Genomic DNA, 17,127 nt, shown 5'->3' on the forward strand with positions numbered 1-17,127 from the left:
TTATGTTCTCTCCTTGGGGAATCTTATCCTTATATTTTCTCCTACCACCTCAACAACCATTTATGTGCACATGACTTCCGATCTCTTCCTACAACCCAGATCTCTTTCTAACTTTATCCCCTATAACCAGTGGTCATCTGGACATTTCCACTTTGAGATACTTTTAACTCACTATGTCCCAAATTGAACTAATTGATGATATGTTTTCCCAGCTGGAATACAAGCTTAATGACAGAGAGTCCTTTGAAATACTTACTGCTGTTTATCTTCATTAGAACAGCACCAGCAATTTTTAGCTTGCACCGGTCAACCATTTGTTGAGTGAACAAAGTATATTTTACTTCTGTGAATGACACCACACAGCTACCTCAGCAGAAAGTTCAGTTTCAATCTTGATTCCTGTATCCCCCTTGCTTTCAAAATACATCAAATCAGTTATCAGTTTCCTGATGATACTTTCTAAACAATTTGCAAAAATATTTTCAGCTTGTTCCACTTGCTTGTTGCATGATTTGTCAAATCCAATCAGTAGAGCAGGAATCCAATTATAATTCAGGCCCTTTACGCCATTCATGGCCTGTTTCTATCTTCAGGCAGAGAAACACAGTTTGCTTCCAACGAAAATTCCAAAAGATCACGTGGTACTTGATTCCAGGAGATTCTGACCTGAGAAATGTCATTCCATTTTATTTAAGATTTGTTGTAGGAAATAGTGACTGTGCTATTTCTCATAAAATAATTTAAACATGTAAAAATTATTGGTGCCAGGAAGTTCTTTCTTTAAATATAATTTGAAGAAACTGCTGAACTTGACACTCTTGTTTTTTGCCTCTAAGGGAAAAAGGATGGCACAAATGACCTTTCACATTGTAACACCAAACTCAGGGTTTCTCTTAGGATCGTTAGAGGTCATATCACAGAGTACTATAGAAAGGTTAGATTTATAAAAACAATGCTTTAGATATGACAAATTTATTCCAAAACATGTTGTTCCTTTTTTCATACCCATAACTTGTTCTTTTAAAAACAGAATTAGAAAATATTTCCAAGGGAAGGCAAGTAAGGGACTGATTTTGGAAGGGAGAATAATTATTAATTTTAAGTATTCTTTTAATAATCTACAAAATAAAACATATCTACTGTTCATATGTTATGAGTACTTAGATGCCAAGTGTTTTGTAAAGATGATGAAACCAGTGGTAGATTAGTTCCCTATATTAAAAAATCTGTACCCTTAATTAGTTTATATCTTACAAAAACACTTGAATGAGGTTTTTGCAACATGTTGTAATTCAGCATTCATTTTGGAATCCCAGAGCTGTCATGGGGGAAGAAGAAGCACCCATAACCCAAGTGGCTCCAACCCCCTTGCCATAGACATAAAGTCACTATGATTCCAAATACTATATGTATAAAAACCAACCAAAACTAGTGTAATTATCTAAAACAAGATTGTAACATATCACTTTCTTATAAAAAAACTAGAAGCCCGTTGCACGAATTCATGCACCAGTTGGGTCCCTCAGCCTGGCCTGGGGGATCGGGCTGAAATAGGCTCTCCAACATCCCCTGCAGGGTCCTGGATTGAGAGAGGGTGCAGGCCAGGCCAAGAGACCCCACTGGTGCAGGATCAGGGCCAGGGAGGGATTCGGGAGGTTGGCCAGTCGGGGAGGGACCGTGGGAGGGCTCCAGGGCATGTCTGGCTCATCTTGTTCAGTCCCAATCGGCCGGACCCCAGCAGCAAGCTAACCTACCAGTTGGAGTGTCTGCCCCCAGTGATCAGTGCATGTCATAGTGACTGGTTGACCGGTCGACTGTCTGCCCCCTGGTGGTCAATGCATATCATAGCGAGTGGTTGAGTGGCCTTAGCATATCATTAGCATATTACGCTTTGATTGGTTGAACAGATGACAGGACTACCAGACACTTAGCATATTAGGCTTTTATTATATAGGATGTTTCTATGGCATCAATAACCTGAAGGATAAAGTTCAACACATCTTTGGTATGTTACTGATATTTAAGGCCATTTGTAATCCAGCCCCAACCAACATTTTCAGCCCCATCACCTCCCACTTTCCACCATTTCTGTTAAAATCCAGTACCTCATCCCCTCAAACACCCACTACTCTGTGATAATAAGCATGCTTTCAGATTCCTGTGCTTTTGCACATACTATTTCTTTTACCTAACATTACCCAATAAGGGAGCCACTAGTTGAAATGTAATTACAAACTAATTAAGATAAATAAATTAAACATGCAGTCCCTTGGTCATACTATGTACATTTTCAAGTACTCATTAGCCACATGTATTGGGTAATGCAGATAGAGAACATTTTTATCATCATGGAAAATTCTATTGGACAGCTTTTTAAAAACTGTCTCAATGTCCTCCCAACCATAACTTCTGGGCCCTTCAGCATCTTACTCATTTTCAAGTGTCCACTCAAAAGTCACCCCCTTTGTGAAGCCTTCTTTGATGCCCCCTGGAAACTACCTCCAATGGCATTTTTCTTATACCTCTGTTACTCTGCTTATTAATTGTTTTAGTTGTGTATATGGTTATTTCCTCCATTTGGATGTTAGAAATGTGAGAGAAGGAATTTTATGTTCTCATCTTTATATCCTCATCACAGTTCCTGAATGACAACAATGCTTTTTGGATAAATGAATGGTTTGGAATTGAAGAAAAGGTTCCTAACTTCAATTTTATTTTTTATTTTTCTAGAAGAGGAAAGAAAATGTTTTATAACATTTTTGTGTTCCATAGAAGATTGAGAACAAACAGAAGCCCATCTTTCTGACGCTTCTGGAATCCGAGTTCATAAGGTATGATGGGCTCAAGAAACCTGAATTTATCGCTGCCTGTGATTCTCCCCTGATCTCTGACAGGTGAGTGTGGAGGTGGAACTGATGATGCTCTCTAATTATATCTTCAACCCACACCTTATATCAATGTGTCTTAATTTCTGCCTCATCCAAAACTCTGCAGCCCAACTTATAAAAATTAGCAGGGGAAAGGCCCCTATGAACATGATACCAATTAACCTTTGCATATTCCTCATTTCCTAGGAATTTTGCAGAAGAAAAGGTTTAATTGTGTGGTTAATATGGAGCAATTTTAGAGCAGTTATAATCTTTGAGACTCTACAATTATGCCTAGAGAGAGCATAATCTTTGGCTGTTTCTATTCCAATAAAGTCATTAATGGAAACAGAAAAATGCATCTATAAGGCAACATAAAATACTTTAGGAATTATGAAAAATATAATTTTCTGACCCCTGGCTGTTCACCACAAGGAGACCAAGGAAACCTAAGAGTAGGCTATGATTTTTTTTTTTTCTGATCAGGACAAATCCATCCAGCAGGCTTTCAGGGAGGTCTCTTGTCAGGCCAAGGAAAGTGAGGCAGACTGGGATAGCAAGAAGATAAACAAGCTAATGGGACAGGAGGACCAGTGTTCAAATCTCAACCGAGCCAATGCATAGGCCTTCCTAAACGAATTTTGTTGGGAAAAAATAAGACAGGAAACATTACATTTCTCTGTTTAATTAATGAAGCAAGAATTACACATTTTCAGAGATGAAAATTTTAAGTAAGATCAAACTCTAGTCTATGATCATTCACATCAGAATTACTGAGGGAGGGAGGTGATTGTATTAATTCCTTGGGGCTTCCATAGTGAAGGACCACGAACAGTGTGGCTGAAAACAATAAAAATTAATTTTCTCACCCAGGGGTCCTCAAACTACGGCCCGTGGGCCACATGCAAATACAAATATTGTATTTGTTCCTGTTTTGTTTTTTTACTTCAAAATAAGATATGTGCAGTATGCATAGGAATTTGTTCATAGTTTTTTTTTAAACTATAGTCCGGCCCTCCAACGGTCTGAGGGACAGTGAACTGGCCCCCTGTTTAAAAAGTTTGAGGACTCCTGGTAGAGGCTATAAGCCTGACATCCCCTTGTCAGCGGGTCATGATCTCTCTTGACCAGCTTCTGGTGGTTGCAGGCAGTCACTGGCATTCCTTGGCTTACAGCTGCATTACTCCAATCTCTGCCTCCATCATCACATGGCCTTCAGTCTCTCTGTGGTGTTCTCTTTCCTGCGTGTGTTTATCCTTGTGTCTCTTCTCCTCCTCTTATAAGAATGCCAGTTCATATCAGAATAAAGGCCCACTCTACTCCAGGACTACCTTGCTTTAATTTACATCTTAATTACATCTACAAAGACCCTGTTTCCAAGTAAGTTCACCTTCACAGGTAGCAAGGGTTAGGGCTTTAACATAAATTTTTAGAGAACACAATTCAACCCACATAATAATTATTAAAAATTCAGATCTCCAAGGCACATCTCAGACCTATTGAATGACTCCCTGAGATTTCTCATCCAGTTGTCCATGCATCATAAATTTGAGAATGCTGGTCTAGGAAAACAAAGAAGGGCTGGAATAGAAGTGAGTCTTGAAGGGGTATTTATTACATGGGTAATTTGCTCAGGTATTATCTCTGTCCACATTGCTGGATATCTTCCATAAACTTTCTCTAATTCCTTTAATTTAGTAATTAATTCTACATTTATTTTAATTGTATAAACATTAGTGAACATCTATAATGCTAAGTGATGGGGACACAGAAATAAATGAACTCCTTCCCTCAGGAAGCTAATCATATTGAATATATAATATCCCACATATTATAACTGAAAACACATCATTCCCAATAGAGGACTGTTCCACTGCAAATCACGAAAGCATTGGAAACATTTTCCTGAGAGTAAGTTAGACAAGTATTTCAGAGTCTGAGCTATATAGATTTTAGCTGTCAGAAAACCACGAGGAGATCATAAAGTGAATGAATTGTGCTGCTTCCAAGGGCAAAATCCAATTGCAAATGGGCTGTCCTTTGGGACCTACCAAGTGGAATCACACGGTAAATGCAAACTGATAATTCATCATTGGTGTCTCCAACGTTATACTCTACTTACACAGCCACTTGTGACTAGATTCTCATAGCATCTCTCATTATCAATCAAATGCTCCCACTATCTCACTAGTTTGGCAGAATATATTTTTGTCTGTGATCCAGGGGGAATGACTGACACAGAGAACATCAGCCTGGAAGCCAACAAGAAGAGTTCAAATCAGGTTAGCTTGGTGCTGCTAAAACTTGCTCTCACACAATCTAGAATTCCAGAGCAAGAAGCAGTCAGAATATTAGCTAAAAACACTCTCACATGCAGAGATGTGGCTGCCTAAGAGCTGGTGAAAGCTAATTTTGTTCATTTAATTTTTCTTATATAATATGTAATACAGTGCCATGTACAACTAGAATGCTTGATAAAAGTCCATCAGCTTTATTGGGTGAATGAAGTCTGGCTTATGGTACTCCATAAATAAAGATATGACTTACATCACATAAATTGACCAATATGTAATCTGATTATCCAGTTGGTGAGTAATCTATATTTATTTGGTTTACAATAGAATCTTAACATTTTGTATGTAATTATTTTATTTTTCTTCACACCTCCTCAGAGGGCGGTGAGAGCAAGCTTCCTTATGAGCACCATTCTCTTTTTATATGTGTTTTTAAAATTTATGAGAGAGAGAGAGAGAGGGAGAGATGGATATAAACATCAATGATGAGAGAAAATCATTGATTGGCTACCTCCTGCATGCCCTCCACTGGGAATCAAGCCCACAACTCAGGCATGTGCCCTTGACCAGAATTGAACCCGGGACCCTTCAGCCCCCAGACCGATGCTCTATCCACTGAGCCAAATTGGGCTAGGGCTCATTTTTTAATTTCTCTAAATTCACCCACAAAAGTAGATAGAGCAGGTAAACAAGACAATGAAGGTAAAGAATACTATAAAAAATAAAATGGGGGAAAAAAAGAAAGCAGGAAGGAGAATGAGAAGAGTATGTGAGAGGCAGAATAAGATTTCTGATTGCTTTATAGTTAATTAAAAGTAAAAAGATATTTTTTCAAATCAGATTTTGAGGAAAAATGAGGGGAAAGGAAAGAGAGGTTGCAACTCAGTTTCAATTTATTTATAGTGGTGAATCACTAGAAAATAACAACAACAACAAAAAGGGTTAAGGTCATGAGTAAAAATATTAGAATAAAAGTAACCATTGACTTACCTTGATTTAGCTCCACTGTGGGTTTATTATTATTATTATTATTATTATTTATTATTTTACTAGAGACCTGGTGCACAGATTTGTGCATATTGAACGAAAATTAATTAAAGTAAATATTTTAGAGACCAGGGAGGGACTGCAAGGAGGTTGGCTCCAGGGCATGCCTGGCCCATCTCGCCCAGTCCCAATCAGCCGGACCCCAGCAGCAAGGAAACCCGGTCAGAGCGTCTGGGTTTGTGGTCAGTGCACATCATAGCGACTAATTGAATGGTTGAATGAATAGTTGGACACTTAGCATATTAGGCTTTTATTATATAGGATTTATTGTTGGCAGTATTAGTTTGCACATCTAACCACTTGCAAGGAAAATACACTTGTTTTCAAATTTCTAATATGCCTCAAAATTAATAAAACCTGTTCCACTAAAAAAGAAAGCCCAACAACATTGAAACAAATTCTTCTAAATAACAAACACATACTTAAGAACAAGAGAAAAAAGTAGAGCATCGAATGAAAGTGTTGAAGTAATTGGATATATGTAATATATGGAAAAGATAAATTTGGATCCATCTCTTCAGACTTATAACATTAAAAATGAAAAATTTCGCCAAAACCAGTTTGGCTCAGTGGATAGAGCGTCGGCCTGCAGACTGAAAGGTCCCAGGTTCAATTCTGGTCAAGGGCATGTACCTTGGTTGCAGGTACATCCCCAGTGGGAGGTGTGCAGGAAGCAGCTGATCGATGTTTCTAACTCTTTATCTCTCTCCCTTCCTCTCTGTAAAAAATTAATAAAATATATTTAAAAAAAATGAAAAATTTCATAAGGATCTGAAATTTAAGTCAAAATCCAGTAGTAATAAAAGAAGAAAGAGATAAATTTAATTACATTAAAAATTCAGAATGGCAAAAAATAACAACACACAAATAAACAAAAAACAAAAATCACTATAAACAAAGGAAACAGACAAATAACAATTTGGTGAAAATAGTTGTAATTATATAACATACACAAAGGATTAAACTCTTTAATACAAAAATGAGTTCTAAATATAGAGGAAAACATTTTAATATTCTGAAAGAGTTTCTAAAAACAGAGAAAAGAGGTTTGGAACTCTATAGAAAAAAATAGACTAGAGAAATGAAATATATACAAATGTCTTTTAATGAGTTGAAAGATAATCAACCTCACCCATCATAAGGTAACATTTATCACCTATTAGATTAGCTAGCATTTAAAAGTTAGAAAACATAATTCTTTGGCATGGATGTGACAAAATAGAAACTCATATATTATAGTTGGAAAGATTCTTATGCAAATCCTTTGAAGGGGAATTTGTCAATAACAAGCAAAATAATGAATACACTTTTCCCTTATCTGAGCAACCAAACTTCCGAAATTTTATTCTGAAGATATACTGGCTGAATACGAAAAAACGTATGACCAAGGATAGTCATTGTGGAATGATCTATAATGGCAAAAGACTAAAAAAGCAGAAATGTCTATAAGGGAGGACTGGACAAATAAACCATGGCAATCCACTTTAAGGAGTTTAATGTGGCTGAAAAAGCATAAGAAAAACCCATCTATTACTGTGAAACATTTTCCAGAACATATGGATGTATGGGAAAAAAGAGAGGAAATACTTGCAATGAATGCTTAATCTGGTGGAAGAGGGACTATAAATGTGTTTTATTAAAAAAAGGGGAAAAATTACAAAAAGATTACTTATAGAGGAAAAGGAAAGAGTAGAAGGGACAAGGGTCAAAGCTAGACTTAGTTTAATATTTTGTATTGTACATTTGACTTTGGAACCAATAGTTATGTATGCATAATCATGAAACAACATTAATTTTTAAAAATCAATCTCTAAAATCTTTAAGTAATACAGAGAACTATTATAAGTGATCTTGAAGCACAATTATTTGCATGTATTTTCTAGTGGGATATAACCCAAAGGACAAAAATTACAGAAAAAAAATAACCGAAATGTGTACAGCAGTGGTATTTTTGATAGCAGTGTTGGTATTATTATTCTGAGATTGGTATTTGTGTATTGTAGAATAAAGCAAATGAGTACTTGCATACTATTCTACTTTTCTTATTCCCACTGTCTTAATAATTGGAATTCTTTGTGTAGAAGAAGGAGATACAACTGTAAGGTATAAGAAATAAGTAAAATCTCAGTGATCCTCAATTTAGTCAGAAGTATGAGGATGAACTCATGATTTGTTGTTGTTTGCACATGTATGTATTTTTGTTTTATAGCTCTGTTTACTAAAAATTCTAGAAACGATGACTAACTTTCAGATTTTTGTATTAAAATACCATTTTGCACTGCAAGAAACCAAGGCTTCTTGGAGAACTGACTGATTCCACATTTGGGGAAGAAAAGAAAAAGATAAGCTTGGAACATCTTGTCATTATCAGAAAGCAATGACACTATCAAAGACTATAAAGTAATGTCAAAAGGATTGAGGAGGAAACTTAAATAGGCTCCTACTGGCTAAAGATAGGATGATTTGAACATCAATAAAGAAGGAACTACAAATTATTAAAACATAAATTATGGTTAAATCTACATGTTCATAAAGATATTTTTTAATTCCCATTGGTAACTATTAGGGGATATTAATGAATAAAATAATTTTGAAACCTGGCAAATAAACTACAAAACAAAACAAATAACAACAAAAAACTCTAAAAAATGTATCCTATCATTTCCATGAGAACTAATCCACCACATAAATGAAAAGTTGATGAAGTGATTTACCTTTATGAAAGTTTTCAGCTCATAAAAAATAAGAGAGTACAAAATTATGATAGTACCATTTGTAACCTCCATTGAATTAAAAGATCTAGCCATCAATCATTCATGGTTACTAAAAACCTCAAAATAGAGACTATCAAACATTATTTGTTCCCCAGTGTGAGAACAAAACATAACCTATGAAATAAGCTTCCAAAAAAATCAGATCTGTATTTGGTCACCTCTCTACATCCAACCAACAATTTAAGTAATACAAAAGAGAGAGAAGCATGTTTAACAACATGATGGGAATATAATCAGCAAGTCTAAAATGTAGGAAATTCTATAGGACAAAATGAGTGATTTCTTTACAATAAATTACAAGGAAATACAGAACTAGAAGGAGAATCCATAGGTAAAAAGAGACTTAAAAGACAGATCACCAATCTCTATGGATCTTATTTAGCTATACATTCAAGAAACAATGACCCCAATAAAAATAAGCAAAAACATTAGCATTGACATTTATAAGATGATTAGAAATTTGAGCACCAGTGCTTCGGTACTATTAGAAAGTAGTGTTATATTTTAAACTAGAGGCCAAGTACATGAAATTTATGAAAGAATAGGCCTTCCTTCCCCCAGCTGCTGGCACTGGCTTCCCTCTCGCACCAGGGACCCAGTCTTCCCTCGCAGGCCTGGCTTCTTCCAGAAGGTCATTTGGAATGATGTCTGGTCTAATTAGCATATTATGCTTTTATTATTATAGACTAGGGGTCCGGTGCACAAAATTCATGCACTGGGGCGGGGGTCCCTCAGCCCAGCCTGCCCCCTCTCACATACTGGGAGCCCTCAGGGTATGTCCTACTGACGACTTAGGCCTGCTCCCTGCTCCCCTTGGAGCTGGCTCCGCCCTTGCCCCCTCTGATCACTGGCTCCACCCCTGCCCCCTCCGATTGCTGGCTCCTCTCTTGCCTCCTCCAATCACCAGGTCCACCCCTCTGCCCCCCTCCCCCTGGCCTCCCCCGCCACCTGCCTGGCCAACAGGCCTAGACACTTCAGCTGTAGGGCTGAGGGGACTGGGTGCCACCATCTTTGTGATGGAGTGAAGGCTAATTTGCATATCACTCTTTTATTAGATAGGATGTGATAATGGTATTGTGGGAATATATTTTAAAATGCATCATGCTTTAGAAATTTATACTGATAAATTGAAATGGTATAATATCTAGAGTCTGCATGAAAATGATGCAGGAATGGGGTAGTGAATAAGTATAGAGATAAACCCAGATTTGGTCTAATAATGGTAATTGTTCCTTCGACCTTAGTGTACATTTAAAGTGTGCTACAGCACCATAACATAAAAAAAATTTCCAAATATATTTTTTGGAAAACAAAAATATTTAGAAAGGTAGGTGAAATTGCCAGCCAGATAGGCATAGCACTCCCCTTACCTGGATGCTATTCTGTATCCATTTCCTTGCAAGGGCTCCTTTTTCCTTTTTCCCTTGTCAACAATATTATCACCCATCCCAATAATGTCTACCTAGTTTTACCCCTACTTCTCTATCTCTCTTCCTTTCTCTTTCATCGGCATAGTTTTTTCCTTTCTTTCTCTACCATACCCACTTTTTTTCCTGATCTCTCTAACAACTGGCCATGATATTGAATTGAAAAATGTTTTTCTTTTTAAAATGGTGAAAACAATGGATTAAAGTTTTATATTTTTTACCTTGTTTGAAAAGTAGGTGAACTGAATGATTCCTCCTGAGAAAGTTGCGGCTTCTTGGCTCAAACCCTCTAGTGGAAATGTTGCCATTGAAACCTAAACATATTCCAGATCCCTCTGCCTAAAGTTGCTGAGATGATGGGCATCTTCACTTACAGGGTCTCTTGTTAAACAGGAAAGGCTAAGGGGTACTGAGTCTTCCCACCTTGTGAGGCACCTGAGCGAGATCTCACAGCAGCTGTCTCGGTTGTGCAGAGCTCTGCCCTGAGCATCCACCAGGAAACAGTCTCTGCGAGCTGGTGTGGGTTGTGTTTCTTTCTTTTTTTTTTTTTAAATATATTTTATTGATTTTTCACAGAGAGAAAGGGAGAGAGATAGAGAGAGTGAGAAACATTGATGAGAGAGAAGCATCGATCAGCTGCCTCCTGCACATCCCCACTGGGGATGTGCCCACAACCCGGATACATGCCCCTGACCGGAATCGAACGTGGGACCCTTCAGTCCGCAGGCCGACGCTCTATCCACTGAGCCAAACCGGTCTCAGCAGTGGGTTGTGTTTCTGATGCCTCCCTGTCAGCCACCTGTTTGATCACGACAGATAAACAACCAAACCATGGAGAGCGTTCCTTCTTTTTCTTCTTTATGTCTACTCACTCGAAGGCAGTTGAAAGCCGCCCTTGATCAGGGGACTGCTGGCAGAGGACTACAGGACTCTGTGATTTATTATTCATAGAGCATCACAGTGTTACACAGCAGTTTGCAAAACATGAAACACCAGAGAGAAATCCATACTATGAGGAGGTGACAATGTAAATGAAGTGTAAACAACACCATGGATAACAGTAAAACTCTTGAGAGGTAGAAATATGGGTCCTTCGATTTGGGGGAGTCTGGGCATAAGTAGATTGCAAGGGGAATGTGCCCAGGGAAACTCAGTGGCAGAAAGCAATAAACATGTATTCCAGACGCAATGTATAGTTACAAGTTCAACTGGCCTATAAATCAATGTAAATGAGAACCAAGTATTTCTCATTAAATTACCAAAGGTTTAAAAACTGATACTATATAATTCTTCTGACGGTGCTGAAATCATGTCATCATCATTCATTTCTGGGGGTATTATAAATTGATAGAACACTTTGGGGAAAGCAATTTAGAATTATGTATCTGCTAGAATTCTTATGTAAGACTTTAATCCTTTTGCAGTATTTATAACTTTAACATATTGCAGAAGACAGTTCATTTCAGTATAATTCAGCCTTTATGTGCAACACAGCAGCGGACTTCCTGTACTCCTATTATCAAGCGCATTTCTTCTCTCTATTATGTCATACTTTCAGACATTTCTCCTAGACCCCATGAGTTTTTACCCACCCCAGTTTTTGTAGCAGCCAATATCTCCCAGGAATATCAAAAGGCATCGAAATAAAACCAAAAAATGGAAAAATAATCTATATAGATGAATATATTCATAACTATTCATAATATAAAAATAGAAATGACCGAATTGGTATCAAGTGGGAGATTCTGTAATCATGACACATTTACTTGATATGGTATTTTATAGCCCTTAAATAATGCTTTGAAGGTTATATAATAATGTGAAAAAATACTTAGAGTATAATATTAACATGTAAAAGCAAAATACAAAATTAAATATCTAGTGTTACTATAATCAGATAAAAAAATACGTCACAGGAAAAAGACAGAAGGCACACTAACCTGCTAACAGTGGTCACAGGAGAAAGGCGGGGTTACAGACCATTGATTTTTGTTGTTGCATTGTCTAGTGTCATTAATATGCTAACAAATGTGTTATTGTTACTATACTTTTGAAATTAAAGAAATATGTGACAGAAGCTCTGTGCTATCTTTTATGTAAATCTCTAGACTTCCTAATCTAAAACAAAGTTAAGAACTCTCAGCCCGATGGGCCTGGAGATGCTTCTGGAAGTAACCTCACCATGGCTGGCCAAGGAGGACCCCAAATTCAGTTCAAACTTGTATTAAATGGTGATGGTGGGACTGGGAAGGTACATTTGTGAAACATCAGCTGACCGGTGAATTTGAGAAGTATGAGCCCCCCTGGGTGTTGAGGTCCCTCCCTTTGTGTTCCACACCAACAGAGACAATGTGTGGGATACAGCAGGCCAGGAGAAGTTCAGCAGACTGAGAGCCGGCTAGCGCAGCCAAGCCCAGTGTGCCATTCCGATGTTTATGCCACTTCCAGAGTTACTTACGAGAATGAGCGAACTGGCACAGAGATCTGGTATGAGGGTGGGAAAACATCCCCATCACGTTGTGTGGCCACAAAGTGGATATTAAGGACAGGAAAGTTAAGGCTAAATCAATGATCTTCCACCGAAAGAAGAACCTTCGGTACTATGGCATTTCTGCCAAGAGCAACTACCGCTTTGAAAGCCCTTCTCTGGCTTGCTAGAACGCTAATTGGAGACCCTACCTGGGAGTTTGCCGCCATGCCTGCTCTTGCCCCGCCAGAGGTTGTCCTGGACCCAGCTCTGGCAGCACAATATTAGCAAGACCCAGAGGTTGCTCAGACCACAGCTCTCCTGGGTGAGGGTGACGGCCTGGGAGGAAGGGAAGCTGCAGCCCGGCGTCAGAAGTCTAGTTCAGAGGCAACTGTGCTGTCAGAGTCACAGGTGCAGTGTGTTTGCCACTTAATCATGTGGCTGAGAGGAGCCTGGTCTCGATCTTTGGGATGCTGAAGGAGATGAAGGCTTCCAGGTGAATGTGGGAGTTAATACCTTCATTTTTTGGACCTACATATTTAGCTGTTTTGGAACGCAGTCATTTCCTTATTGAGTTTCAACAATAAGACTGCTGCAGTCACATCATGACATTCAGTGGCGAGACCTTAATTGTTACAGTGGTTCCCATTCCTTTTCATTTAGAATCAGGATAAAGTTGTATTTCAAATATCAAAAATAAAATAAAGAAAGCAAATTAATATGATTAAAACTTTCAAATGGGCCAGCAGAACTATTCTGAGGCTTGCTGGACACCTGTGCCTAGAAAGACTATTTGTAAGACCCGAGGGAGCAACTTGTCTGGGGAAGAAATTGGATCCTTCCTGTACTATATTAACCTTAAAATTCCTAGCAGGAATGAAAAAGATGCCATCTCCATAATAGCTATATTAGGATTTTATGTGTGATAACTGCATAATTAAAAATCCATACTACCAAAAGTCCCTATATAAAGAGATTTTTGTGTTTGGCGATAATACTAACGACAGAAGTAAGGAGAAGGAAGTAGTTTCATGAAACTTGAAGAAAATAGTCAAAAAACAATCAAAATGAAATATGTATGTAGTGAGGCTTAGCTCTAACATATTCCTATTAAGCTCCCCAGGGGTTGAAGAGGTATTGCTCAGACTCTGAATAGCGAATCAATACTGGTCAATGATGATTTTATTTTGGTGAGAACAGCACTGAATATTTTTATTGACTCCCCTGATATTTACTAGCAGGCAGGCCTCGTGTGAACTGCTGTGTCCTCGGCAGAATGTGGATTTTGAAGACAGATCTCGGTTCAAATCCCAGCGTCACTACCACCTCCTGACTGTGTGACCTTGGGCAGGTCACGACGCTTACATGGCACAGCCGGCTGCAGGAACCAGCGGGGCAACAGCTTTATATCAGGTGCTTACAATTGATGGCGAGTCCCCTGCAACTAGGTAGGAAGCTTCCTCGGCCTTAACATTTTCACTTTAGAAATGGCTAGAACTGCATCTCGGTGAGAGCAAACGTGGGAATTAATATGCAATTGCAAGCCTGCTCAGGACTCCCACACTACCCCTGCCACCTCAACACACATACTTCGCTCCATTCTCAGCATCATCTGACATTGCATCCTCCTTTAATCTCCAATCTGGCTCATTTTCCAAGATTCTCCTCCATTTTTATATCCAAATTTACAATGATTCTTTGGCACAAAGTTGTTTTATTATTGATTTTTATTGGGGTTAAATCCTCCAACTGACCTATTTCCACCTAACTGTTCCACTTTTTTCCTTACCAGATTCCCTTTTATTGCCCCCACCCCATGTTGCCATGCTTCCCTTGCAAGTTCCAGCCCTCCCATAAACCCAGGTAGCCCTTTAGCTGGCACTTGACCCCATATCCCTCTCTCTAGGGAGGAAAAAAATGATCGGGCAGAAGGATGCTGATGGTGGTAACTGTGTGCTGATTATTAGCTGATGAATCAGTTCCCCTTCCCCTTCCACATCGCCCTCAGTCAACTCCTTATCAGCATGAGGCAATATTACAAAGTGGGTAACAGGTAAGGGTTCTGGAATCTGACTGCCTGGGTTAATCATGATAACAAAGTGCTTAGCGCTTGACAGTTAGTAAGCATTGTAATGTGTCTGTATCCCCTGTAAGGAAGCAGTGGTCAGCTGTTGTTTGACCTTTTCATGGAGGTTAACCAGTGCAGCCTTTGTGTTACACAATTTTTACCTTTCTCCTCCCCACTTTTGGATTTCCCAGGTGACCTGGCGAAGCTCTTTCCATTGTGAAATTCTAAATCTCTCTGAGGACACAAAGAAAGCTATGGACCCGTACTTTTGCATATAATTTCTGGAGTTCACAAAATTCTTAAATACCATCTCTGGCCCTTGTATTAAGAGCTCCAAGTTTGAGGATTATTTGTCAATTGGAGATTTTTTTTTATTACTGCAAATCACCATCGTCTAAGTTATTAATTTATCATTTTTGGTGTATATATGTTTACATCCTATATAATAAAAGCATAGTATGAAAATTGTCCCCTCAACCAGAGTTCTTCCAGGAGTTGGACCAGGGGGGCAGGCTGGCTGGGGGAAGGGAGGGAGGCCCAGGCTGGCAGCCAGCAGCTGCTAGGGACCCTACCAGTGCACGAATTTCGTGCACTGGGCCTCTAGTATAAAATAAGACATTTCCTTAAAAGGGGTTAACAAGTGATGTAAGCAGATCATTTCAATATATATCAGCTGAATTAGATCACCTTGTAGATGCAGTGGGGGTAGTGATTATGGGCATGGTTCTCCAAGGCTCACCTGGATTCCAGCCCAAGCACTGTCACTTACTGTGTTATTTTACAAGTACCTAACGGTCTGTCCTCACTACCTGGCATTATTTAAGTGGTTAATAATTAAATACCATAACACATATGAGGCCCTTAGCATGCCACCTAACATACAGTATGTTTTCAGTAAGGGTTAGTTACCATTAAATGGCAGTCTATCTCTTTTTCCCATTTAAAATCATTTGCATGATTTGAAAGTGCTGCAGATCTCCAGGAGTTGGGATAAGAAATAATGATTTTTTTCAAAGCTTTTTAGATGGACAGGCACACATCTAAGAACAGTATCCTGGGCAGTGAATTAAATCTCCTTCCATCCTCTCCAACCCTAAAGAAGAAATCTATGGGCAAGGATAAATGTAACATTTGCCATATTTAGGGAAACTGACTTTGGGGACATTTTCTTTTAAGCCTTAAATACTTTAATACCCAGGTATTGATAAAGGAGCTGTTACCATTCTGCATTCATTTAACAGCAAGCATAGGCTTCAGCTTTCTATTAACGAGTCCTCATATTTCTATGGACTCTTCTGACATTTCGTAGGCCGTGGGGAAGCTGCCTTTGAATAGTAAGAAGGACCACGTGCCCTACATGACATTCATTTCCAGTTACCCAGCCCTGGCTTCCCGAGACACCCAATTTTATAAGGTTCAGCCACTTTGCCAGCTAGAAACAAAATGTCATGTTCAGTAGTTTATTTCTCCCTTAATTTGCACTCTTCACTGTTTTTAAACAAAGCACGAGACCTAGAGTGTACCAGAGGCTCAGAGCCCTCGGTTGTCCTGTCTGGGGACGATGTCAAGTGAGCTCCTAGCTGTAGGCCATGTCCATCTTCTGAGTGAATCATATTTCATATAGTCTGTCTGCGATCTATAAGTCAATTAATCTATATATAGTGAGGATGCCCTTACTATGAATTGCATCTGTTTTCTAGCTCTACATTCCTTAAAATGTGAACAGATAAAAGCCTCACCGAGGACTTCGGCTTTATTAGCAAGATACAGAAAGAGCCAAGATAAATCTTCCCATGATTAGGAAGTAAACTTTTATTTCAGGAGAAATTACTTTACATCTAAATTACTTGTATCTCCAGAAACCTTGTCTCAGGTGTGATAAGCCATAAATAATTACCAGCTTCATGTTGGTGAAATTAAAAAATCATGAAAAGCTATTCGAAGCAATTTACAACTTGACAGAGAAAAAAGATTCTGTATAAAAAGTAGTACACTTTTCCTCCACCGAATTCAAAATAAGGCTCAGAGAGGATGAGAACAGGAAGAAAACAGAATACAGTTCGGTCCTTTCTCCCCTGGAACTTTGGTATTCAGGATGAGTATGTATGTTCTTTTTCCCATGTGGCGAGAGCAGTTTGCCGCCTCCTTGCAAGCGTTTTCTTTTCCTTTGAAGTGTTTGATGT

The 17,127-nt window shown here is 38.6% G+C and overlaps 1 pseudogene; it reads left to right on the forward strand.

The window, feature by feature from the left end:
• Positions 1–12,591: 12,591 nt before the first annotated feature.
• On the forward strand, positions 12,592–13,353 carry LOC139018506 (GTP-binding nuclear protein Ran-like; annotated as a pseudogene).
• Positions 13,354–17,127: the final 3,774 nt, after the last annotated feature.

This window comes from Myotis yumanensis, unplaced genomic scaffold (genome assembly GCF_028538775.1).
Source record: "Myotis yumanensis isolate MYYU_CA2020_CCGP unplaced genomic scaffold, mMyoYum1.0.hap1 SCAF_10, whole genome shotgun sequence".
NCBI lineage: Eukaryota > Metazoa > Chordata > Mammalia > Chiroptera > Vespertilionidae > Myotis > Myotis yumanensis.